Here is a 24112-nt window from a genome sequence, read left to right as displayed (position 1 = left end):
TCTTGTAATGCTACTATTTTCTGTTCACTAGTCTTGCTTACGTTGTTCAGGTCTCGTTTCATATTCACAAGCATATTTTGAGTGCATCCCTCAATTCTTTGCACTTTTGGTCATTGCATATTATTAGTAGCAGACATTGTAATGGACAAGCGTACATGTCAATGGATAACGTGTCTGGCTGTCATTATTGTTGTATACTCTACTTATCTCACATTGTTCTGTTTACCTTATTCTGTATTACAAAATGAAATACAATTTGTATATATATAATGAAAATACATTCTAAGTGATTTGAGTATACATTGTATGTGAAATTACTTTGAATACACAGACAATGTTACTCATAAAAAGAAAATTCATTAAAACTGAATTCTAATAGCCTCATGATAACTGTAGTAGAGTGGAATAACTTCAGTGTGAAGTGCATCAATACCTATGCTACATACATGATCAATCAATGTGTCACCTTCTGTAGTAGCGTCAAGTACATGTTGTTGATATCCATAAGAACACATCAATTTATGCACACATGAATCACTTGAACCTTGTCTCAGATTTTCATTGAAGTCACCAATAACTATGCATTTTGTACTTCTTTGCTGCAATTCTATGAGTAATCTCTTCAGTTTCTCACAAAATTGTTTCTTGTCATATCTAGGAGGTCTATATATCACTGAAATGAGAAATGAAGGACAAGTTACAGCAAATGTAATATATTCTAGATTATTGACATGTAAATCCAGCCTACTAATAGATTTGATTTTACTGTACACTGCAACTCCACCATGTGCTTGATTTTTCAGTGCAGAAAATAAAGGACTTTCATCTGAATAAGATTTTGACCGAGGCTGATTGTACATTTTAAACTGATCTAAATTCACATCAAAAATGTCATCATTAAGCCAAGTTTCAGTTAAACAAATAATATCAGAATTTCCAAATAAGAAATTTGATTGCATATCTTTGAAATGTGCTTTAAGACCTTGAATGTTATGTAACATTATACTCATACTTGCAATGGAGACATCTTTGTCAATGTTCTTTTCATCAACAAATGTTGGCATGCTCTCCAAGCTTTCTTTAACAACTGGATTGCAATACATAACTTTTGGATCAAAATCTTCAATTGTTAGTCCACATAATGATGTAACACGGCTCAGAGCTACATATGCTTGTCCGGGCAAAAATATATTTTTCAGAGAAACGACAGCTTTTTCCATCGTCATGCCTTGTACTTTATGTATGGTGCATGCGTATGCTAATTTCAAGGGAAATTGTTTCCTAGTATATTTTTTTCCAATTGATTCCTGTTGCCTTTCTATTGACTGAGTTCCTACTCTTTCGTTGTCAAATTTTACCAGCACACTTGTAGGTCGTGCATTTTCATTTACTCTTACTATGTCAGTTACAGTGCCAATGCAGCCATTTGATAAACCTTTGCTCACATTCACATTTTTGATAAGCATCACTCTAGAATTTTCAGCAATCCAAAGATATGCTGGCAAAGAAGCTTTTGTACATCTCCGTGGTTTGTCACATGTGTTATTTTTACCCTCATCACTGAGTTCAGAATCTTCTGCATCAATACAGATGATATTTGTGCATTTCTTGTGAAGCATTATTTTATTCCAGTCATTTACTTGTTTGTTTGAAGAATATATATGCAATGCATCCTCACATTGTTCTCCAGTTTGGCATGATTGAAGAACTGCTATATCATCACTAGATAATTCATCTTTCTTTTCTTTTATCCTTAATTTGTTCAAAAGAACAGCAAACTTTGCATCATCCTTTTGTCTCATTATTTCATCTAAGTTAATTATAGAGAAGTTGTCTGTCCATAAAGAACTTTGCAGTGTATCTTTATACAAAGGAGTACCTTTTACTGGGGGTAACTGATAGAAATCTCCAACTGCAATAACTGAAACCTTTCCAAATGGAGCATCATCACGTGTCTGCTTTATTTGCCTTAAACGTCCATGTATATACCACAATAGCTTCTGATCAACCATTGATATTTCATCAATTATTAGTATCTGCAGTTGACCCAGCTGATTACGTAGATGACTTATCTTTTCTTCTCCAAGCGGTTGGTATGGCAGTGTAGCAGAAATGGGTATGGACAGAGCATTATGAATAGTACTACCATCAATGTTGTAAGCTGCAATTCCAGTTGGAGCTACTTTCATAATTGAAATATCATCTGGATTATGCATCATTCTGCTAAGAATTCTTGTCCCTTCATTACATATGCATTTCACAAGATGACTTTTTCCTGTTCCAGCACCACCTGTCACAAATATCTGAAATGGTGTAGGTTCTTTTCCATTAACTCTGTCAAGACACCATTGTCGTATTTTGTAGAACACTTTTTGCTGCTTGCTATTTATAGTTCTTAATAAGACATTACTGTCTTCTTTCGAAATGCTACATGAGCGAAATTCTATGCCGTATGACTCTTTCTCCTGAGATTTAGACTCAAGATCTGGGATTCTAAATTCATTGTCAGTATCTTCAACTTCTTCATGGATTTTAGCTGTTTCATGTCTTTCAATTTCTGTTTCTGGACAGAGTAATCCCCATGCATCTTCTTGTGGACCAAATTTCTCAAGATATTCTTGTGCTTGATCAATTATATCAGCATTTTTTTGAAACTGCCTGAGATTTTCATTGACAATAACTTTGACACTTTCCAGGTTTTTATTATACATTCGTACAGATCCAGTTTCGTAAAATTCCTGATATGTCAAAAATTGATTAGGTTTTAACTGTTTATCAGTGCGGAATGGCAAATATAGTTGCAATATACTCTGATAATATTTCTCTGGGCTTACAGTCGGTGAAAAACGAGGATATCTCACTACAGCATCATTGGTTCTTGATCGTTTTTGTACAAAGCCCAGCTGATCTCTCAATTTGAACACATTCTGTTTCTGTTTCTTACCCTTCATATCAGATTCACTGAGCAGTCTATACTTTGAACAAAATGTGGCTAAACACATATTTTCAAATTCAAAACTATCAGGTCGGGCTTTATATTTATCAATTCTGTTTGGCATCCATGGACTCCTATCATCATCGTCTCGTCTGCTTTGAATAATACTCAATGGTAAACTCATTCTTACAGGGTTTGGTCCAACAGGTATAAACTCTACTTTTCTTGAGCATTCTTTCAATCTCAGGCTACAAACACGATACACACTTTCTTGTGCTGAAACTTCACGGTTTTGCATATACACATGTCCTATTTCCTTCATACTTTTTCGAGCATCTTCATTGCCCTCTTTCATTTCACTTTCTGCATTTTTCAAGAGCAAACTCATCTCTCTTTCTGCTTTTGACATGTATGACACAACATAAACAATGCAGGCATACTCATTTGTTATATACTGCAAATCCATATTGGCATTCCAAGCTCTGAGTAAGAATGGATTATATTGATTCACCCATATATCTTTTGGATTTCTTCTCATGACTATATCTTCTTTTGTAGCTACAGCATTATAGGCATCTTCAAATTCCTTTTGAGACATGCCAAGAACTTCAAAGAGCTGTCTCGCATTATCACATTTCCCTTCCATACATGATGAATTCTTTACTGTAGACAGAATATCTTGAGCTTCATCAGTAACTTCTGGATTATCATCAGGCTTCACAACAAATGTTTTCTCAGAAGGTGGTCTTGGAAAATTAAATCTACAAGAAGTTCCCTTTTTCTTGCATGATTTTGAATGTTTCTTTGAGTGAAGCTGAACATTCTTCACTATTTCATATAGTTCCTCATCTTCATCCTCACATGGAATGTTGCAGGATATGTATTTATCAACAAAATCTGTGACAGTTTCATCTTGGTCAATACCCAAGTTAGGTGCATTTTCAACCCAGAATAAACAGTGTGTGTGTGGAGATCCTCTTTGTTGAAATTCAATTCTGTAGAAGTAGTCAATTATCTTGCCAATAGGTTCTGCCTCGGAAAGAATCACTTTGTTCAAAAATGCATGAAAGCGTTTATCAAACATACGAGATACTGTCACTGGATTTGACTTTAATAAATTACACTTATCTGTCCAATCTAGATCATTTGCTTTTCTTCTATCACCTTGTTGATGTAGCAATGTATTAATAACTTCAGGCCATCTCATCTCAGCTGAGGAAAATGATGCAAACCATGTAGGTTTTCCAAGTTGTCTAACCATTGCTAATACATCTTTCTGTGTAGATTGCCAGTATGGAGGTGTTCCCCGTATTTGTTTCAGAAATTTGTATCCTTTATTCGAATCCAGTATCTCACGAACCTTTCTTGCATCTTTGAGATCTGAAGACTGCATCGATGTGGGATTATCTATTTCCTCTGAGCTTTTTCTGACAGCTATAGAAACATTAGAAAGTATTTGTTGCAGTTCATAAATACACTGAGCATAGAAGATATATTCTGTATTTTTTGCAAATCTGTTGTCTACATGCATCAGACGATTATGTAAATAACGACCAAGTGTTATGTCAATGTACCTAGTATCATGAAATGTTGGCTGGCCTGTTGGAAATAGAGCAGGAAAACATTTTGCCTCATTACTCTCATCCATCAGCAGTGATACAGGACTGTTCTTTTCACAAGGTGCACAACATATAATATCATCGAAAAATTGATCAAGCACTTCTTGCCTCATATCAACCTTCTGTAAACATGTGTTTAACTGAATTCCCTGTAACCGTCCAACTTGATCATCCTCTACATCATCGTCATCATCATTAATTTCACTTGAATCCAGCGGTTCAACACAAGCTGCTTGACTATTTTTCTCTGATAAATCAGAGCTCCATTCATTATTTATAGCAATATCAGAATACCACTTATTATTTTTCCTCAAATATTCCAATGCAGCTAGCACATTCTTTTTCTTGACAAACTGATATTCATAATGTCCTTTATATGACAGTTTCCTCTTCAGTTTTACACGAATTAATTGATCATCAGTCTCTGGTCGAGGTAATATCTTTACAGTTTCATCTGTGCGTGAAGGTACACAAACTGTTGGGCCATGTACTCCATACTGTCCTCCTTTTGGCAGGTTCAAAATTTTCATAAATGGAATGTTTAGTGCAATCAAATGTGTTTCCAACTGATTCAGATTTTCAAGTTCGGCAGGAATAGCATGTAATTCTAAGTTATTTCTGCTAGCTTCAGAAGGCATATTACCAGCTAATAATTTCCTGTGGCAAGTGTAACAAATCCATAAAGAATTTCTAGGTGAATTTACTATTTGACAGTCAACATCACAGTCATCACTGCATGTATGCAAGTACTCCTCTTTTAAGCATTTTGAATCATTATATTTTGCCTTCGTGCACTTCAATACTTGATTTCTGAATAATAATTTCAAACAGACACAACATACATATTCAGGGCCGTGTGAAATTATTTCCCTAAATTTTTTCAAAACATGATCACAATTTCTCATATTCATTTTTTCTCGCTTTTTTTGTTTCACATTTCTCAACGCAACCTGCTGTCTGTACACAAAATTTGTCTTGTACTTGATATTTGAAACTTTTCTCATAATTTTCTTACACCTCTCTCTAAATGATGCATTGTTTTGATATTTAGCTCTCCTCAGTTTCTTAAGCCTCTCTCGGAATAAAGCATTGTTTTGATATCTAGCTCTCCTCAGTTTCTTAAGCCTTTCTCGGAATAAAGCATTGTTTTGATATCTAGCTCTCCTCAGTTTCTTAAGCCTCTCTCTAAATGAAGCATTGTTTTGATATCTAGCTTTCCTCAGTTTCTTAAGCCTCTCTCTAAATGAAGCATTGTTTTGATATCTAGCTTTCCTCAGTTTCTTAAGCCTCTCTCTAAATGAACCATTGTTTTGATATCTAGCTCTCCTCAGCTTCTTAAGCCTCTCTCTGAATAAAGCATTGTTTTCATATTTAGCTTTGCTCAGTTTCTTAAGCCTCTCTCGGAATAAAGCATTGCTTTGATATTTAGCATTCCTCAGTTTCTTAAGCCTCTCTCGGAATAAAACATTGTTTTGATATCTAGCTCTCCTCAATTTCTTAAGCCTTTCTCGGAATAAAGCATTGCTTTGATAACTAGCCTTCCTCATTTTCTTAAGCCTTTCTCTGAATGTGGGATCCAAGGAGTACTTGTCTTTTTGCCTCTTCTTAATTTCCTCGTTCTTTTCTAACCTATAAGTTACATCTGTTTGATATTTTACTTTCTTTGCAGCTGCTTTTTTAAGTTTGCGGGATAGGTAAGGCTGATCATCTGATAAAAATTCTGTTTCTAACTGCCTTTGCTCATTTTTTTTCTTTTCTCTCTGTGCTCTCATTTGATCTCTATTTCTTTGTCGGGTAACATTAGCATTCCTTTTTTTTCTTTGTTTTTTCCTTTTTGTAGTCTGCATAGTAGTTTTAACTTCTTCAGATTCTTCAGTGTGCCTACTCATTTCAACTGCAGGTTCCATGTCATCCTCTAATACTTCATTGTTCAATACATTGATTTGACAATCACTGACAGGTTTTGTAACTTTCCTCTTTGTTGTGAGTTTTCTCTTTCTTGTCACAGGTGTTTCCATATCAGTAATATTTTGTGATCTTGACAGCTTTTGACATGAACCTGATTTTTGGATCGTTGGACATACAGATTCTACGACATCGTAATGATTGCCATTTGTGTGTTGCAAGTAAATACCTTTTTGTGATGTAATAATTCCAAACTGAAGTTTGCTCGCACCAAATAATTTCCATTTTGAACCATTATTTTCATATATATATATATCAGTATCTAGCAAATTTGATAAGGCCATTATTTCCAATTCTGTAGCCCATGTGCCATTGTTGAATACTCTTTCCTTTCCAATGTATTTTACAATATCTGTGTATCCTGATCTTAAAAGACTTACATAATCTTCCTTGTTTTGTAAAATATGTTTAACTATTGCTTTTCGAACATCACGGTGAGAATCTTCCTTGCCACATATAACATATGATATAGCTCTGTAAAAGCAATTTCCATCACCAGTAATTCTATAGATAGTCAATGGTTGTGACAGGATAGTAATATCATCCCTTTCTACCATATCTTTTTGCATATCATTACTGCTACATTTGTCATTAACCTTTATACCTAATTTGCAACAAAGCTTCTCTCTATCAGATTTATTCACAGGTCTGTACATGAGATCAATCTTTTTTATTTCTCCCACTTGTCTCACCTCAGATGCATCAATGTCCGCATTTACTGTCTCATCACATGTGTTTTGCAATGGAATTTGTGTCTCTTGCAGGTTTGATACCATTATTTGTTTTTGTGTCATTTTCCTCATTCTAACACTACATTTCTTTAATGTTAGGGTTTTAGTAATCTCACATGATAAATCATGACTTTCCTTCTTATTTTCTACACTTCTATCTGAATTCACATGGAATACAGGTAATTTCCCATTCAAAGTACTAGACAGAACAGTAGTTACACTTTCCACTGCGTCAAAATGATTGCCTCCAGTGAACAGAATATATATGGCTCTCTCAGTTGTTACTTTGTTGTAGTATCCAGGTTTCCTTGCAGACAGTATTTGCCAATTTTCTGTTCGATCATCATACACATATATATCACGATCTAGCATATGTGCCATTGAGCTAATATCAGTGTGACCAGCCCATGTTCCTAAATCCATCAATTTCTCTTGAAGAACAAAGTCCCTGACACTCTGATATTTCACTGTGTCTATCACATTTTTAAATAAATCACCCGTTTCCAGTAAATGTGCCACATTGGATTTCCTGAGAATGAAATGGTTTCTTTCGCTGCCAGTAACTACATGAGCAATACTTCTGTAAAAGCAGTTGCCATCACCCATAACTCTCTTGATATTTACAGGTTTCCCAATATACAAACTTTCATTTCTATCCTCCATTGATTCATTGGCAGTACCACTGTAACTGAAATTCAATTTATTGCACAAAGACTGTTTGTCTACGTATGTAATCGGCACAAATTTGAAATTTCGATCTCTTCTTTCTGTTGTCTTTTCAACTGAAACAAATTCAACTTCATTCTCATTCCCATAGCCATCACTGTTTACATTTACTCTGTTTTTCTTTGTTTCATTTTGAGTCTTACAGCTATCACTGTTAGTTCCTTTAACATGATCACAATGTTTTGAAATGTTGCTATTTTGATCATTTGTATTCCTCCATGCAGTATTTACTGAGTTTGATCTCTTGGAGCCACTAGTTGTCAATGCATTTTTCTTAGAATTGGATTCTAATGCCAGACCGGTTAGTTCAAACTGAGTAGTACGTAAATCACATGCCATTGATTTTGCCAAATTCAAACAGTGTACCTGTATACCTTGCCATGATGAAATGCTAAGCAAGACACTGCATCCATCTTGTACCAAGTACCCATCATGACTTCTGGAATGAGAATCAAATACATAATAACCATTGTCATGTGTAATGATTGCAAATGTACTCTCAGCAAAATTCATAAGACATGCATCATATCTGCATAGTTCTTGTTCTAAGGCTTGGCTCAATGACAAAGCACCAAAATTTGACAAATTGTTTTGATTTCCATCCAACACTCCATATTTTGATTCAGCATAGGTTATTTGAAATTTTTCATCCAGAATATGAAGTTCCTTGGGTAATTCATCTATCATTACAAGCTCTTCATTCAGTGGTGAATCCTTCTTTATGTAATAATACAACTCATTCCCAAGTGTCAGAATCTGATCAAGATCACGAGATCTCATTTCGATTCCATTCTTGGTTTGGGTGTAGAGAACTGCCACAAGGGAATTACATGCACATTGTTTGCCAGCAGTGTAACCAAATCGTTGATCACCTTGATTAAAATTTCCTTGTGCGATTGTTTTGGTCATAGGATATGATTGCCTTCTACCACATTCAGAACTTGAGAGTGAAACATGCTTACAGACGCGTTCTTCAGTCTCTAAATCACTTGCAGCTGGTTCATCATCTAATACATGTACTATTGATTCCTGTACATCATATGAATTGTGGTGGTCAGCACTTTTCGCAGAATCATCATTCATTACTATGCAGTCAGATGGATTAGTAGTTTTTTCACTTTCAGGCAAGAATATTGATTCATTACAAACTTCAGCACACTGTGTAGCTGAAACAGGTCTCTGACATGGAGAGTGAACACTTACATCTGTACAAGAATTCACAGGGAACAATTCCTTCACTGATATTTGTCTGTCACTTTCAACATCTTTTCTTTCACTGTAACATGGGTTCAGTTCATGCACATTGTGCATTCTGTCACGTTTCACTTTGGAGATATCATTCGAGCTTGTGTTGTCTCTACTTGTGGAATTACTGTCCTCATGGTCAGATGTTTCATTCTTACACAACTTTTCATTCTTTGCTACATGTTCTCCTTCAGGAATGTCAGGTTTGACCTTTCCATTATTACGCACCTGTGAGTCAGCATTTTTTTCCGGTAGCACACTTTGTCTGTTGATCTTGGTGAAACGACCTTTCTTTCTTGGTTGCCGTGCATTTCCACCTCCATAGAGCCTGTTCACATTCCAAACTTCTTTTTCAATGTCTGTGGAAGGGACAGAGGCACATGTAGTCTGATCACCATTCGGTACGCAACATTCATTACTCATATTCGGAGTGCTTTTAGCCACATCAGCCCAACTTCTCTGTGTTTTTGCATAGATCTGCTCAGTGTATTTTGCCATCACATGAGGTGACTGAACACACTTTGAATATACATTCAATACAGATTCAGTATATACCTGCAGACTATCATTTCGTTCTGTGTCCAAGTTTGCATTCACATTTTGCTTCACGAGTTTACCAGGTTCTTTTTGCTTTGTTTCTGCATTTGATTTCTTGCCCTTGCTGGTCTTGGCTCTTTTCTGTTTTTCAAGATAGTAGGCTTTCATTGCTTTGCCAATGTAGGTCACACCAGGTTGGAGAGGCACACCATTTACTGATCTCACTGAGCTCTTGTTAAAGGTCTTGGTCTTGGGATTGTCAGTCATTGTTTGGGATGTAGTCACTTTTGTCTTCCTTGATTTCACAGTTATCCAACCATCATCCACTGCAGTTTCTAATGGCTGAAATTGGCTCTTGGTCAGATTTGTCATGAAAGTCGAATCTGATTCATCTCTCTCACAATCTGCTCTTTTCTGCACACACACATTTGTCATTTCTAGAATTCCATTGTCCTTTCTTTTCACATACCGGTACCTCTTTTTCAGTCTCTTGCTTGGTTTCCTTCTCTGGTTGCAGCTCTTGCATGATGAATGTGAAACATCAGCACCAGAATCTTCATCACCAATGTCTTTGAGAAGCTCGTATCTGTTGAAATGACAGGGAATGCCAATTTTGTCAAAGATGCGATGGGCAATATTATTGCTTCCACATGCTGAACATATCCAAATCAACCTTGCATCACACAGTCTAGCCTCAGAAATAGTTCCTGTACACATCACATGAAACTGCTTGCCACAATCCTCACATGGTACTCTGCTTTCATTTTCATTGATCACATTACAACATGCATCACATTCACTGACCTCTAGATTTCTCAAGTCACAACTATGGAGGATATCTAGGATATCACCAATAACATTCTTGAATTCACTTGCTTCCATTGTCAAACTACAGGGCTTTGAAAGTAGGTACCTATTACCAAATAAATGTACTGTTCAATCAATATATTCCTTGAATCACTATACTTATATGAATCAGGTCTACCCCTGGTACTCTGTATTGCAATTGACAACAAAATTGTAGAATTGTATTGCCTTGAAAGCTAATATATACGTGAACTGTATTACACTGTACAATGTACTTGCAATGAGGCTGTGACACCAGTCCTTATAATGTTTCTACCAACAGGTGGCGCTTCTTATCTACCGAGAAAAATTATTTGTACAAGGTGTGTTGTTTAATTAGTTACTACCAACAGGTGTCGCTTTTTGTCTGCCAAGAAAAATTATTTTGTGCAATGTGTGTATTCTTAATTGTTTTCTACCAACAGGTGGCGCTCTTTGTCTATTACCTGCTAGTAATGGCTACTGCGGCAATTTCAGGAATGCGATTATAGCACTCGCACCTTTGCTTATCTTTGTGTACACCTATCTTGCCACCAGAAGAAGACTTGTATTGTCTACCGCAATAACGTTTATCACATATAATGCTTTTGTCTTAAGATGGCGCTCTTCAATTCTCTTTTACCGTAAATTCCCCACTCAAGACACCGTTTCTGAAGTGATGCAAGACTATATTTCTATTTTTAAATTTTCAGCAAACTTCTCGCCTCCTGTAAGAGAATTCTCTTTCAATTATGATTCTCTTCAATTCTGATTGCTTTATAGTTTTCACCTCCTTTACAGAATGCACTCTTTATTCAACACTCCTTAAAACTCTTTTGTTAGATTTCGACTCTTTTTCTCCTCAATTCTGACTCTTCCTCTCTTATTACTCTTTCTCTCTTTGATTCTAACTCTTTCTGTCTTTGATTCCGACTCTTTCTGCCTCTGATTCTGAGACTCTCTCTCTCTGATTCTCTTTGAAATTATTTCAAGTTCTTTCAAGATGAGTAGGATCAAAGATTCAGGTTTGCTGAAGATTCAAATTCAGTTAGAGCAGATAGAGTTTTATCTTTGTAATCACAGTCTTCTATTTGTGCAACTTTAAATATCCCAGGTTGGTTCCCTTTTTTTTACAAATTTGCCTATTTCTAAAGTATGTAATAGCAATTTTATAAGATTGTATTTACTCTAATCAAGCCCGTTTTTTCTCTATCACAATTTATATCCCAAGACAAATTCACAAATGACAATGTTTTTTAGTACTCATACTTTCAGATCTCTGTTTCTCCCTAATATCACTCTTTCCTCTTTTTAGTGTAATATCACTCTTTGTATTTAATCTCCAATATTACTCTTAACACTTATTCTGCAATTCCACCCCTTCTACTTATTCAGTTAAATCACTGGTTGCACTTTTTGTGTACTATCACTCTTTGCATTTATTTATTATGACTCTCTGCGCTTCTGTTCCAGTTTATATACAGGGGTTTCACTCGTTTCTTGTTTTCTTGATTGTATGTATACTTTCCAATTTTCTTGTTATATACAGGGGTTTCACCTGTTCTCCGGTTTTCTTGTTATACACAGGGGTTTCACCTGTTCTCCAGTTTTCTTGTTTTTTCAGGGGTTTCACCTGTTCTCTCGTTTATATACTTTCCAATTTTCTTGTTATATACAGGGGTTTCACCTGTTCTCCGGTTTTCTTGTTATATACAGGGGTTTCACCTGTTCTCCGGTTTTCTTGTTATATATACTTTCCAATTTTCTTGTTATATATACTTTCCAATTTTCTTGTTATATACAGGGGTTTCACCTGTTCTCCGGTTTTCTTGTTATATACAGGGGTTTCACCTGTTCTCCGGTTTTCTTGTTATATACACAGGGGTTTCACCTGTTCTCCGGTTTTCTTGTTATATACACAGGGGTTTCACCTGTTCTCCGGTTTTCTTGTTATATACACAGGGGTTTCACCTGTTCTCCGGTTTTCTTGTTATATACACAGGGGTTTCACCTGTTCTCCGGTTTTCTTGTTATATACACAGGGGTTTCACCTGTTCTCCGGTTTTCTTGTTATATACACAGGGGTTTCACCTGTTCTCCGGTTTTCTTGTTTTTTCAGGGGTTTCACCTGTTCACCTGTTTTCTCGTTTGTCAGGGGTTTCACCTGTTCACCTGTTTTCTCGTTTGTCAGGGGTTTCACCTGTTCACCTGTTTTCTCGTTTGTCAGGGGTTTCACCTGTTCACCTGTCAGGGGTTTCACCTGTTCACCGGTTTTGTTTTACAGGGGTTTCACCTGTATCCTGTTTTGTTTTACAGGGGTTTCACCTGTATCCTGTTTTCTTATCCAGGGGTTTCACAGACCTGTAAAGAAAGAAAACAAAAAGAACATAAGCTTTGTTGAAATTATATTGTGGTTTCTGATCCTGCCTCCCAAAGTCAGGGGAAAATTATGCTGCCCTACGATCTAAAACTCTGAAATTTTCAAGTTTGACTGCACTATTACTAAGAGGTCACTATGGGTAACGAAATTATGGTGGCAAAATCAAACTGATGATATCTGCTCTTCATTTCTTTTTTTTTTTTTATAATATAACCGGGAGGGGTAGCCATTATATTAGAGCGGAAAAACTAATATCATTTTCTTCATTCACTCAAAGTTAGCTTTCGAAGTTACTTCCTTTTGTGACCTGAGGGAAGCATAATTTTCCGAGACTTTCTTACGCAATAACACTTGCTGTCTTCCAATCATGTAGTATTACCAAAAGATGCATAAAGTTTTGACATATATCTGATGCAAAAATAAAAAAATAGATAAATTTGACTTCTGACTGGCAGGACACTAAATGTGGACTTCATCACTCTCATCAATTGTGAACAAAATTGACATAGCAATAAACAAATAATTGGGAACACATGACCTCAACATGACTATTTTTCCTCATCCTCATCAGCACACTTGATATAATGACCATGATCATGTATACCAATGTACCAAGGGTGACACGACATTTGCTCCAGTCTACATATCTCGAAACATTAAAGGGTAAGGTCAAGGACATGATTTCATTTTTTGTTCAGAACAATGCAAAGTTTAGGATTAGGGTTAGCATTACAGTTAGCGTTAGGTTTAGGGTTATCATGGCAAAAGTAGACCGGAGCTACTGTTGCGAGAGCAAATGTCATGGAACCGTACCACATTAGAACATGATTCATGCAGAAATAAATAATTGAGAGGTACTGAAACAGTTTGTCTTCCAGACCCTAGCGCCCTCTCTCAACGGTATTTTAAAAATATTTTAAAGACATCAATGCACTTATTTACAAATTTACCAACTGAATATCATAAGTTACATGAAGACTATATTCTGTAATTTTCAACGCATTCCATGCAAGCGAACTGATTTTATGGCAAAGAGAAGCTTTCATTATTTTTGTTGGAAATGCCAGCAAAAATTATTTGTTATATAAAATTGCAAAATCTAACCCCGTAAACACATTTTTGTTTTTCATCCCCCTCACAGTTGTTTAAGATATAAACATTCAAATAATATATGAATAGACTGGAATGGTGACATGCTACCTTGATGGAATTTATGAATACTAAGGACAGGCCTTAAACAAAGTGCCAATTTCATGACAAAGTCAAAGTACTTTTTTATGCAAAATGATAAAGTAAAAATAAGGTCCTTTTGTCACAATCTTAACAATTCAATCAAAGTTTTTGGTACCAATGGCAAAGGTATTGGTATCAACGACAAAGGTAATTGGTATCAATTTAATGGCAGAGGTTACTGGTATCAATTCAATGGCAAAGGTAATTCGTATCAATGGCAAAGGTAATTGGTCTCAATGGAAAAGGTATTGGTATAATGGCAAAGGCAAGTATATTCCATCTTACAATGCATCTATTGTGAGTGCTACAGTAGTCTTCACGGATCTGAACAATCCAAAGTGACACACAGCAAACTAGGAAGCAGTGTGCTGATACATTTGGATTGTACTACTCATATCAGCAGGAATGTGAACAAACTCTTGGCATATTTCTGAATTGTGCTTACACACACCTTTTTACTAATTAATATGACATAATTTTTAATTAGCCAAATGGTTTTAGAGCTACACAAGTCTCCCACTTCACCCTTTGTCCCACTTGACCCCAGTCTTCCCTATTCCTTTACAGCAATACTAACCCTATAAACAAGGGATTTTGTAATCTCAAGTCAGTACACATTGCCAGTAATTTGAATCAACCATACAACAGTAGTGTAGTTTGGCAGTAGGCTATAAAAAATTGATGAAAACAAGCACAACTGGTGTAGGGCCTACACACAACACAGTGTACACCACTTAAGTGATGTCAATGTGTGCTATATTCCATTTGTCATCACCCACTGCAAAACTTGCACTTGTGTCCTTAGAGTACATTAAAACCCTCGTAAACAACTTGAAGAAGGAAACATTTCCTTTATAAACAAGACAATTGCCAAAATGTCTCTTGTCCGTTTGCACAGAATAGAAAAAATTCTAACTCTCAAAGTTTGGTAACCCATGTCTGTGACCTTTAACCTTGTAATGACCTTCAACTCTCCAAGAGATATCTACCAAATAAGATTCGTTCCAAACAGACATGTCCGTCAAGAGCTGTGAGAAATTACCAAAATGCACCCTAAAAAACATGACTTTGGCCCCTAAAAGATCATTGACCCCTGCCTGTGACCTTCAACCTTGTGGTGACCTTCATCTCCCAAGGAAACATTTACCACCTAAGTTTGGTTGCAAACAGACATGTCCATCAAAAGTCATGAGCCATTATCGAAACACGCCATCAAACACTTGTCTTCAGCCCTTAAAGTTCATTGACCCCTGCCTGTGACCTTTGACCTTAAGGTGACCTTGCTGTTTAGTAAAATGTGTAACTTTCCATAACCACTCTACCCTCCAAATTTCATTAAAATTGAACCCCTCAGTACAGATATTCCAGTTTTTGTAGCGTTACAGACAGACGACAGACAAGCCGACAATGGACGGTCGGACGCTGCACACAATCCCTTAGTCCCGCCCCTCACCTCCAATGGGCTCAACAAAAACCTACAATAGGCAATCACGTACAACTCAAATGAAGTCGTTCAGTGCCCTGTTCCATCTCTCATGAACCCAAGGTAAAACTGCACTATTAGTCTATTGAAGATACTGGTATCCTCACAATAGACTACACAAGCCTGATTCTTGTCCAAAAAAAAAAAACTGCAATAACTTATTCTCCTAAAGTGAATAATTGTACATCCTGCATAACCTTTAGTCACTACCAACAATACGCAAGTATTTACTTTAGTGGGATATACTATAGTGCAATGCCAGTTATCATAAACACCAATGGCAGACATATTCCTTCACAGGAATACTACATATTGCGCAGTGTTACGTCACATATTGCCTGTATTTTAAAGCTACCATGTAGACCTTACTGCAGTTTGGCACTAGGATGATGACTGATGAAATAACATCCAACTGCTGCACACAGATCACAATCTGCACCCCTGTGTGGTTTATTCAGTCTTTTAACACCCCAGTGCAAAACTGCACATGTGTCCTTGGTACATTAGCCTGCTAAAGATGAGTCCCAAGTATACTCAGTCTGGCGTCTAAGGAAAAAGCATTTTATATCAATATCAGTTCATTTTCATAAAAGAAATACTGCTATCTCCACAGTAGACTGCTCAATTCCAACTCCTGCCAAAAAATAACATTTGTACCTAAAGTGTTAAGGGTAATCGGCAATGCACAATAATTTAGCCCGCTAAAGTGAATTACCCAAACACTATACCACTTTGCTCTGTCCACAAAAAAAAAAAAACCCGAATCCTCCACAGATCCAAATGATGATGAGGAATTCTGAAACAAAAAACAAAAATGCTATTATTCAATAAAATATATATCTTTTCTAATATAACATGCAAACATAAGTAACGTTTGAATATCATAACAATCATGAATAATTAACATTCCAGTATTCTTGGTTTTGACATAGACTGTCTCTAATGTATCGCATGTTGAATGGCCCAAACTTCTACACTGTTTGCTACTGAAACACATGAAGTAATAGTATTGCAACTCATGCCTTTCTGACTTGACAATATACCACCTAAATTTGGATCCAAACAGACATGCCCGTCAGAAGTTATGAGAAATTATCAAAATGCACCCTAAACAACTTTTTGGCTCCTAAGAGTTCATTGACCCCTGCCTGTGACCTCCGACCTTGTGGTTACCTTCATCTCCCAAGGAAACATTTACTACCTAAGATTGGTTGCAAACAGACATATCCATCAAAAGTTATGAGCCATCATCGAAACACGCCATAAAAAAACTTGACTTCCGCCCTTAAAGTTCACTGACCCCTGCCTGTGACCTTTGATCTTAAGGTGACCATGCTGTTTGGTAAAATGTGTAACTTTGCATAACCACAGTACCCTCCAAATTTGATTAAAATTGAAGCCCTCAGTACAGATATTCCAGTTTTTGTAGCGTTACAGACAGACGACAGACGAGCGGATAAAGGAGGGACAGACACTGCACACAATCCCTTAGTCCCGCCCCTCACCTCCAATGGGCTCGACAAAAACCTACAATAGGCAATCACGTACAACTCAAATGAAGTCATTCAGTGCTCTGTTCCATCTCTCATGAACCCAAGGTAAAACTGCACTATTAGTCTATTGAAGATACTGGTATCCTCACAATAGACCACACAAGCCCGATTCGTGTCCAAAAAAAAAAAACTGCAATAACTTACCCCCCTAAAGTGAATAATTGTATAACCTTTAGTCACTACCAACAATACGCAGGTATGGTGGGATATACTAAGTACTATAGTGCAATGCCAGTTATCATAAACACCAATGGCAGACATATTCCCTCACAGGAATACTACATATTGTACAGTGTTACATCACATTATATTGCCTGTATTTTAAAGCTACCATGTAGACCTTACTGCAGTTTGGCACTAGGATGATGACTGATGAAATAACATCCAACTGCTGCACACAGATCGAAATCTGTACCCCTAATATGATGTCACTGTGTGCTTTATTCAGTCTTTTAACACATGTACCCCAGTCCAAAACTGCACTTGTGTCCTTCATACATTAGCCTCTTGAAGATGAGTCCCAAGTATACACAATCTGGGGTCTAAGGAAAAAGCATTTCACATCAAAATCAGATCATCATCTAAAAAAAAAAATACTGCTATCTCCACAGCAGACTACCAAATCCCAACTCTTTCCAAAAAACAACATTTGTACCTGAAGTGTTAAAGATAATTGGCATTGCACAGTAATTTAGCCCGCTAAAGTGAATTACCCAAACACTATACCAGGAAAATGACCACTTTGCTCCGTCCACAAAAAGAAAAACCAAATCCTCCACAGATCCAAATGATGATTAGGAATTCTGAAACAAAAAACAAAAATGTTATTATGCAATAAAATATATATCTTTTCTAATATAACATGCAAACATAAGTAATCTTTGAATATCATAACAATCATAAATAATTAACATTCCAGCATATTTGGTTTTGACAGACTGTCTCTAATGTATCGCATGATGAATGGCCCAAACTTCTACAATGTTTGCTACTGAAACACATGAAGTAACAGTATTGCAACTCATGCCTTTCTGACTTGACAATATTCGCATGAAACAATGAAAAATTACCTGAAAATTTGTGCAGTTTTGATAGGATACCTAACAAAAATACTAGTCCAAAACTCTTTAAATAATGTCAAACATTTTGAAGGATATTAGGACAGAAACAGAAAAGAATAAAACCTTGTTTCATAATTATTAATAATATTTAAATACTGTAAAACATGATATATTGGCGGCACGAATTTTTCGCGAATTGGAACCGACAGCCTTTTTCGTGGCATGAAATTTTCGCGAAGTGCCACTGGCGTTCAATGCATGTAGTGTAAACAAGGACTTTCGCGTGCATTTTAATTTCGCGATTCTTGGCGCTCGCGAAATTAAAGTGCACGCAAAAATTTGTTTTACAGTAAGAAAATTCGGGCAAATGATATCTATTTTCGGGCAAGTGTTTTGCAAGTATCAAAATTACCTAGCCTAATCAGGCAATTGCCCCCCCCCCCCCCCCCAAAAAAAAAAAAAAAAAAAAACCAAGAAATTGTGTACCACCCTGAAACTGCCCTAATTATCCATTAAAGGGGAAGTTCAAGACTGGAACGGAGTTTGCAAATTTCCTAAAGAATCTTAGGTACGGTAATTATCCCAATTCCAATAAAGATACATTTCTGACAATTAAGAACTCGTACCTAAGTACAATGTAGTCTCTTCCCCTGTATGCCCCCTAAAAAAAAGGAAAAATGAAAGGGAGAAATGTTGTTTTTCGTATTTTATTACCACTTTTAAATCATTCTGATTATCTGCGCCACGTCATCCTCTAACCCTAAGGAGTCCATGAAAGAGTCTATGACTGAGCTCATCATATTAGGTTGATCACGTCACGCTCACTCTGTTCTAGGTTTCTGCTTACGTGCCTACCTCTGTCAAGCAGAGCTACCAAGTCTCACGCATGCTGCGCGAGACTCTAGAATTTAGGGGCCATCTCACAATCTCATGCATGACACCCATTTTTCTCACGCATAGGGCGAAGTCTGCAACTTGGACCTATAATAATGAGCATAGCTCAAAAGATTTAAGTGATAGTTGCAATTGAGGGTATATTTCCCTTTTGTCTGTCAAAATAAGAAAAAAAATAATCACTGAAGTGTGCACCTGACCGCACCATTAAGAGCAAAAAATTGAAAAAGCTCCCTACCGTGGGAGGCCACAGGAAGGAAAAACCCTCCCACACCCTCACTCGCGCGCACATTCGCACGCCGAGATACCAAGTTATGAAAATCTCACTCATAAAAATTGTTTGAACTTGGCATCCCTTGTCAAGTGGCAGTGTACAAGATAAATTTCCCTCCACCATAATGGAGTGTGTGCAGTGCATCTATGTACAGAGCATCTATTCACAGGGATGCCAAGTTCAATTTTTAGCTCTTAGACCGTTCTAGTCTTAATGGCACGATCAGGTGCATAATAAAGCGACCATCTTTTCTTTTACTTATTTTGAAAGACAAAAGGAAAATATAGGCCTAGACCTTATGTCTACCTTCAATTGTAACTATCACTTTAATCCTTTGAACCATGCTCCTTATTATGGGCCCTAATTCCAGACTTTGCCCCATACGTGAGAAAAATGGGTGCCATGCGTGAGATCATGAGACGACCCCTAAATGCTTGAGTCTCACTCACAATGCGTGAGACTTGGTAGCTCTGTATTCATATCATGCACAGAAATCACTGCTATTACACCACATAAATACGCCCTCTATCGATCTGTTAGCTAAGAAATGGCGTCCGTATTTCGCCCATGGACCTACTGACGTACGTTCTACTATTGACCGAAAGATCGGTCTGTATCTGTCCGTCGGGGAATGTTCCGCGGAGACTGCGTCTGGCTTCACGGATCCCCTCCGTATACAGACCGAAGTCAATGATTGCGGCTCCTGTGTGGAGCAGTCGCGCACAGATCAAACGTTACGATAAACCAAATTTCAGACAGCTTTTTTACATTCAAACAAGTATGACATGACATGACACATTATGCAGCAATATTTGGGATAAATTTCTCACATTGTGCAATCGAAATACTCACATAACCTCGGTTATAATGCAGAAATTTTATCGATATCGCAACATCGCCGTTCGCGAGCAGTAAGTCGCCATTTTGAATCTGTAACAATTGCTAAGCCAATCACATGCGAGGTACGTGTTTTAGTAAAACAAACACGTAGAAACTACCTCGCATGTGATTGGCTAATAGATTCATAGTGTATGTTTCTGCAGTTTGAATGTGACGACGCGACAGGCTGTGTTTTACGTTGAAAATTCTCCTAAAATGTTGGATTATTCATTAATCTGGTGAGTGTAACCTATTCATAAAAAAATAAATTCACCATACAAGCTTAAATTTGCCGACCTAGGGCCGTGAATTAGACGCAATCGAGAAGGGTGAGGTACCTCACCCAATTTTCCATAGAGACAGTGGTTAAGAACATCCACACAGCAATGGGTACTGCAACCTTCCGTCTGTCTACGGGGGACAGCGTTAATGGCAAAATATAAAAGAGTCCTCCGGACAGACGGATCTTTCTGTCTAGTTCTACTACTACCCCTAAATCACTATCTCTTTGGAATTGAATGGAACTTAGGCTTCTTACAAATCTCACCTTGCCCATAGATTCAGGTAACATGGTCTAACATTAAATTCTACGTAACTACGTTAGAAACCTTGCTTGCGACCAACAGCCTCATACGCACTACAACGTACATTCAGGGAGGTATCTCCCTTGATTTTACTTTAATAGCTGCGGGGGCCTGCATGTGGTGCATACGGTGGGGCCAGATACCAAGAATCGAGTAAGGGGGACAGTCTGTGTTTAGACATGCCTGTGCACCTACCTGGTATGGTACTCGAGCTGAAAACTCAGTGTCAAACAAAGGTCGTGTCTTAGGCTAGGAAGAAATTAGACGTAGAGTAGTCGTAGAAAGTTTACAGTTACCATCACACCATAGCTTTACGTACGTCGTGATTGCATACAAAGTACTGTAGCACATCGTACCACTGTAAACACGCGTACTGTATACACGTACACGGTATAGGGATCGGAGAACATGTGTGTACGTGTATAGAGCGCACGCAGTTTGGTAGGTACATAGGCGGAAGCACAGAACATCAGTCTTACAAGGAGTTCTGTGGGCTGAAGACGTTGTCACGCACAAACGCTCAAACTATGGCAAGCCGAGTGTATTTCCTAACCATTAACTACAGTTCAAATTTACGATCAGCTCGATATCCGAAAGTTCGTTATTCCGAGGGCTCTTTATTTTTCTTTCTTTCTTCCACTTTCTGTGCAATAAATCAACAACAACAATGGCTATCAACCACACATTCTCCACATGTTTAGTTCATGTCACGAACATAATTCCATGAAATAACAACTACTTGATCAGACACCATCTTGGGTAGGTAAATTATGGTCAAAGGTCAAAAATGTCTAATCGTGTATCTTGATAAATGCACGTCCTATCTTTCCCACATTTTGCACACGTAAGGAACATGTTGCAAGAATCATTTCATAAAATAACTTTTTGCTCAGATGCCATCTTGGCTGTGTAAAGTGGAATCAAAGGTCAAATGTAAATATTTTCCACACACACATGGACCTCGATAGATGTATCATCTCATAAAATAACGACGATTTGGTCTGACGCCATTTTGGTTGTGCAAATGAGGTATTATCTCTATGGGAGTACATTTTTTCTGGAAATTTTAGTACATGTCAAGCACATATATTTCTCATAAAGTAAGTGATTCATCAGACAATGTCTTTTCTCGGTAAATTAGGGTCAGTAGTCACAACATTTATTTCCGAATAAATCGGATCACCTAATTTGTCAGTGTTGACAAATTCTAAGTCTAGTTCTTTGTTCTTCTTCTTCTTCTTCTTTATTTCTCCGCAAAAGTTGTGTAGAGACTAGCTCAGAAAGTGCATTGCCTATGAATGTCAAACTTATACCATATGTGTATCATGTCCCAAAGACGACATGTCAAGTAAAATCGTAGTGATCAGTCGACCGTGACGTCACTATGACGTCATTATATGAAAACACATTTTCAATCATATCTCATTAATGGAGTGGAATTTCTCAATGAAATTTACGTCACATAAATTTCAATTCAAGGGAATTCTACCCATATTTTCAGAATTCCTCGCATCGTAAAGACGTGCGCGTACGCGCGCGTTGAAATATTTGTATGCTCCAATCAAGCTCAAATTTTTTTTGCATACGTTTCAGACCATTTGGAGCATTTTTTGAAAAATTGAAAAAATTGGACGGACGCGTACGCGCGCGCACATATACGCACGTACAGCTCATATGCAACAGAAATTTCCCGATTTTTTACATTTATCGGATGTCTGAAAAGTCAAGGAATATTTCTAGCAAGTTTCAAGTCAATCCGACTCAATATGACGTCATACGGGACTGTCAAAGTTGAAATTCCGCGCGCGCGTCAATGGCGATATACAGTACAACAATGCCCCAAAACCGCCAATTTTAAATCCGATTTTACTCGTCAGGATGGACGGTGACCCCCAATTTTCTTTACATATTCTGAAAGCTGATGAGTTGTACATGTCAGTTTATGGGTTGGCGATACTGAAAAAGTGATTCAAAGATATCAAATTTCTTAATAAAGTAAAAAAAGTAAATTTTCAAAATGACGTCATCAATTTTCAAGTTTACTTGGGCGTATCTCACTTATCCTTTGCCAATTTTCACCCAGATTTCAGTATGTTGTAGCTTATTAAATGTTCTTTCATTAATGTAATTACAACATTTTGATTGGATGGCGGCATCACCTCGTAAAAATGGATTAAATGTAATCTTGTCAAATTTGACCAGTTTACGTGTTATCTCTATGGGAGAGCAGTTTTTCTGGCAGTGAAAATTGACATGACTATCTTTTTCGAGCATTAGCTCACTTATGCTTCGGTGAATTTTTCCCAGATTTTAGTATGTTGTAGCTGAGACTTTGGGCTATCGTTAATGTGCCCTCCATTTTTTCATACGAGGCCGGCATCACGTCGAAAAACTTGGTTGAAAATGGCACGTGGCTTCGATGCAGCGTCATTTTGCTTAATACACAGGGCCTATGGAGCATGAAATAGGTCATTGCATAGCGCATCCGACTCGTAATCCTAAGGTCCCTGGTTCGAGCCTCACCCTTGCCAATATTTTTTTTTTCAAACTCTTTTTTTCTTCTTTTTCTTTATTTAGTCTTAATCTCCCTTCCTATTTTTATCTTTTTCTGATTTTTTAATGCTTCTCCTTCAAATTTCTATAAAATAACATAATTTTTTCTTTATTTTTCTTTCTTTCTACTACATTCTGTGCAATAGATGAAGAACAACAATGGTTATCAATCCCATATTTTGCACATGTTTAGTTCATGTCACCTACATTATTTCATAAAATAACAACTTCTTGATCAGACACCATCTTGGGTATGTAAATTAGGGTCAAATTTCATAAATGTTTCATCCTGTATCTTGGTGAATACATGTCCTATCTTTCCAATATTTTGCACACACAAAGATCACGTTACCAGGATCATTTCACAAAATAACCATTTCTTTCTCAGATGCCATCTTGGCTGTGCAAAGTGGGGTCAATGGTCAAATATACTTTATTCTGTATCTTCGTTATAGTGTATACGGAATATGGTACCAAAGATGGCAAACCCGACTCCCTTTTTTTTAAATGAGAATCCAAACATCACACGGCCAATGTCCATAACCACAGATGAACCTTTACGGTCATGCCTATTGGGATCAGGACTCAAATCATTGACTTTCGAAGAGATCGGATCACCTAATTTGTCAGTGTTG

At 37.1% G+C, this 24112-nt stretch overlaps 2 long non-coding RNA genes across 2 annotated transcripts; both read right to left on the bottom strand.

Moving 5' to 3' along the window:
* Nucleotides 1–472: 472 nt before the first annotated feature.
* LOC139721057 (uncharacterized) lies at nucleotides 473–12535 on the bottom strand. Its single transcript, XR_011710202.1, has 3 exons — nucleotides 10234–12535; nucleotides 9450–9580; nucleotides 473–8415 (listed from the first exon to the last, which is right to left on the bottom strand). It is a non-coding gene; the product is annotated as an uncharacterized lncRNA (long non-coding RNA).
* Nucleotides 12536–15857: 3322 nt separating this feature from the next.
* LOC139721058 (uncharacterized) lies at nucleotides 15858–22113 on the bottom strand. The gene is made up of 3 exons (XR_011710203.1): nucleotides 21120–22113; nucleotides 17946–18035; nucleotides 15858–16475 (listed from the first exon to the last, which is right to left on the bottom strand). It is a non-coding gene; the product is annotated as an uncharacterized lncRNA (long non-coding RNA).
* Between the last annotated feature and the right edge of the window lie 1999 nt (nucleotides 22114–24112).

The sequence above is a fragment of the Diadema antillarum genome, unplaced genomic scaffold (assembly GCF_040938485.1).
Source record: "Diadema antillarum isolate AM-2024a unplaced genomic scaffold, OU_Dant_1.0 scf00000137, whole genome shotgun sequence".
In the NCBI taxonomy this organism is placed as follows: domain Eukaryota; kingdom Metazoa; phylum Echinodermata; class Echinoidea; order Diadematoida; family Diadematidae; genus Diadema; species Diadema antillarum.
This window is presented reverse-complemented; position numbering and strand designations above follow the sequence as displayed.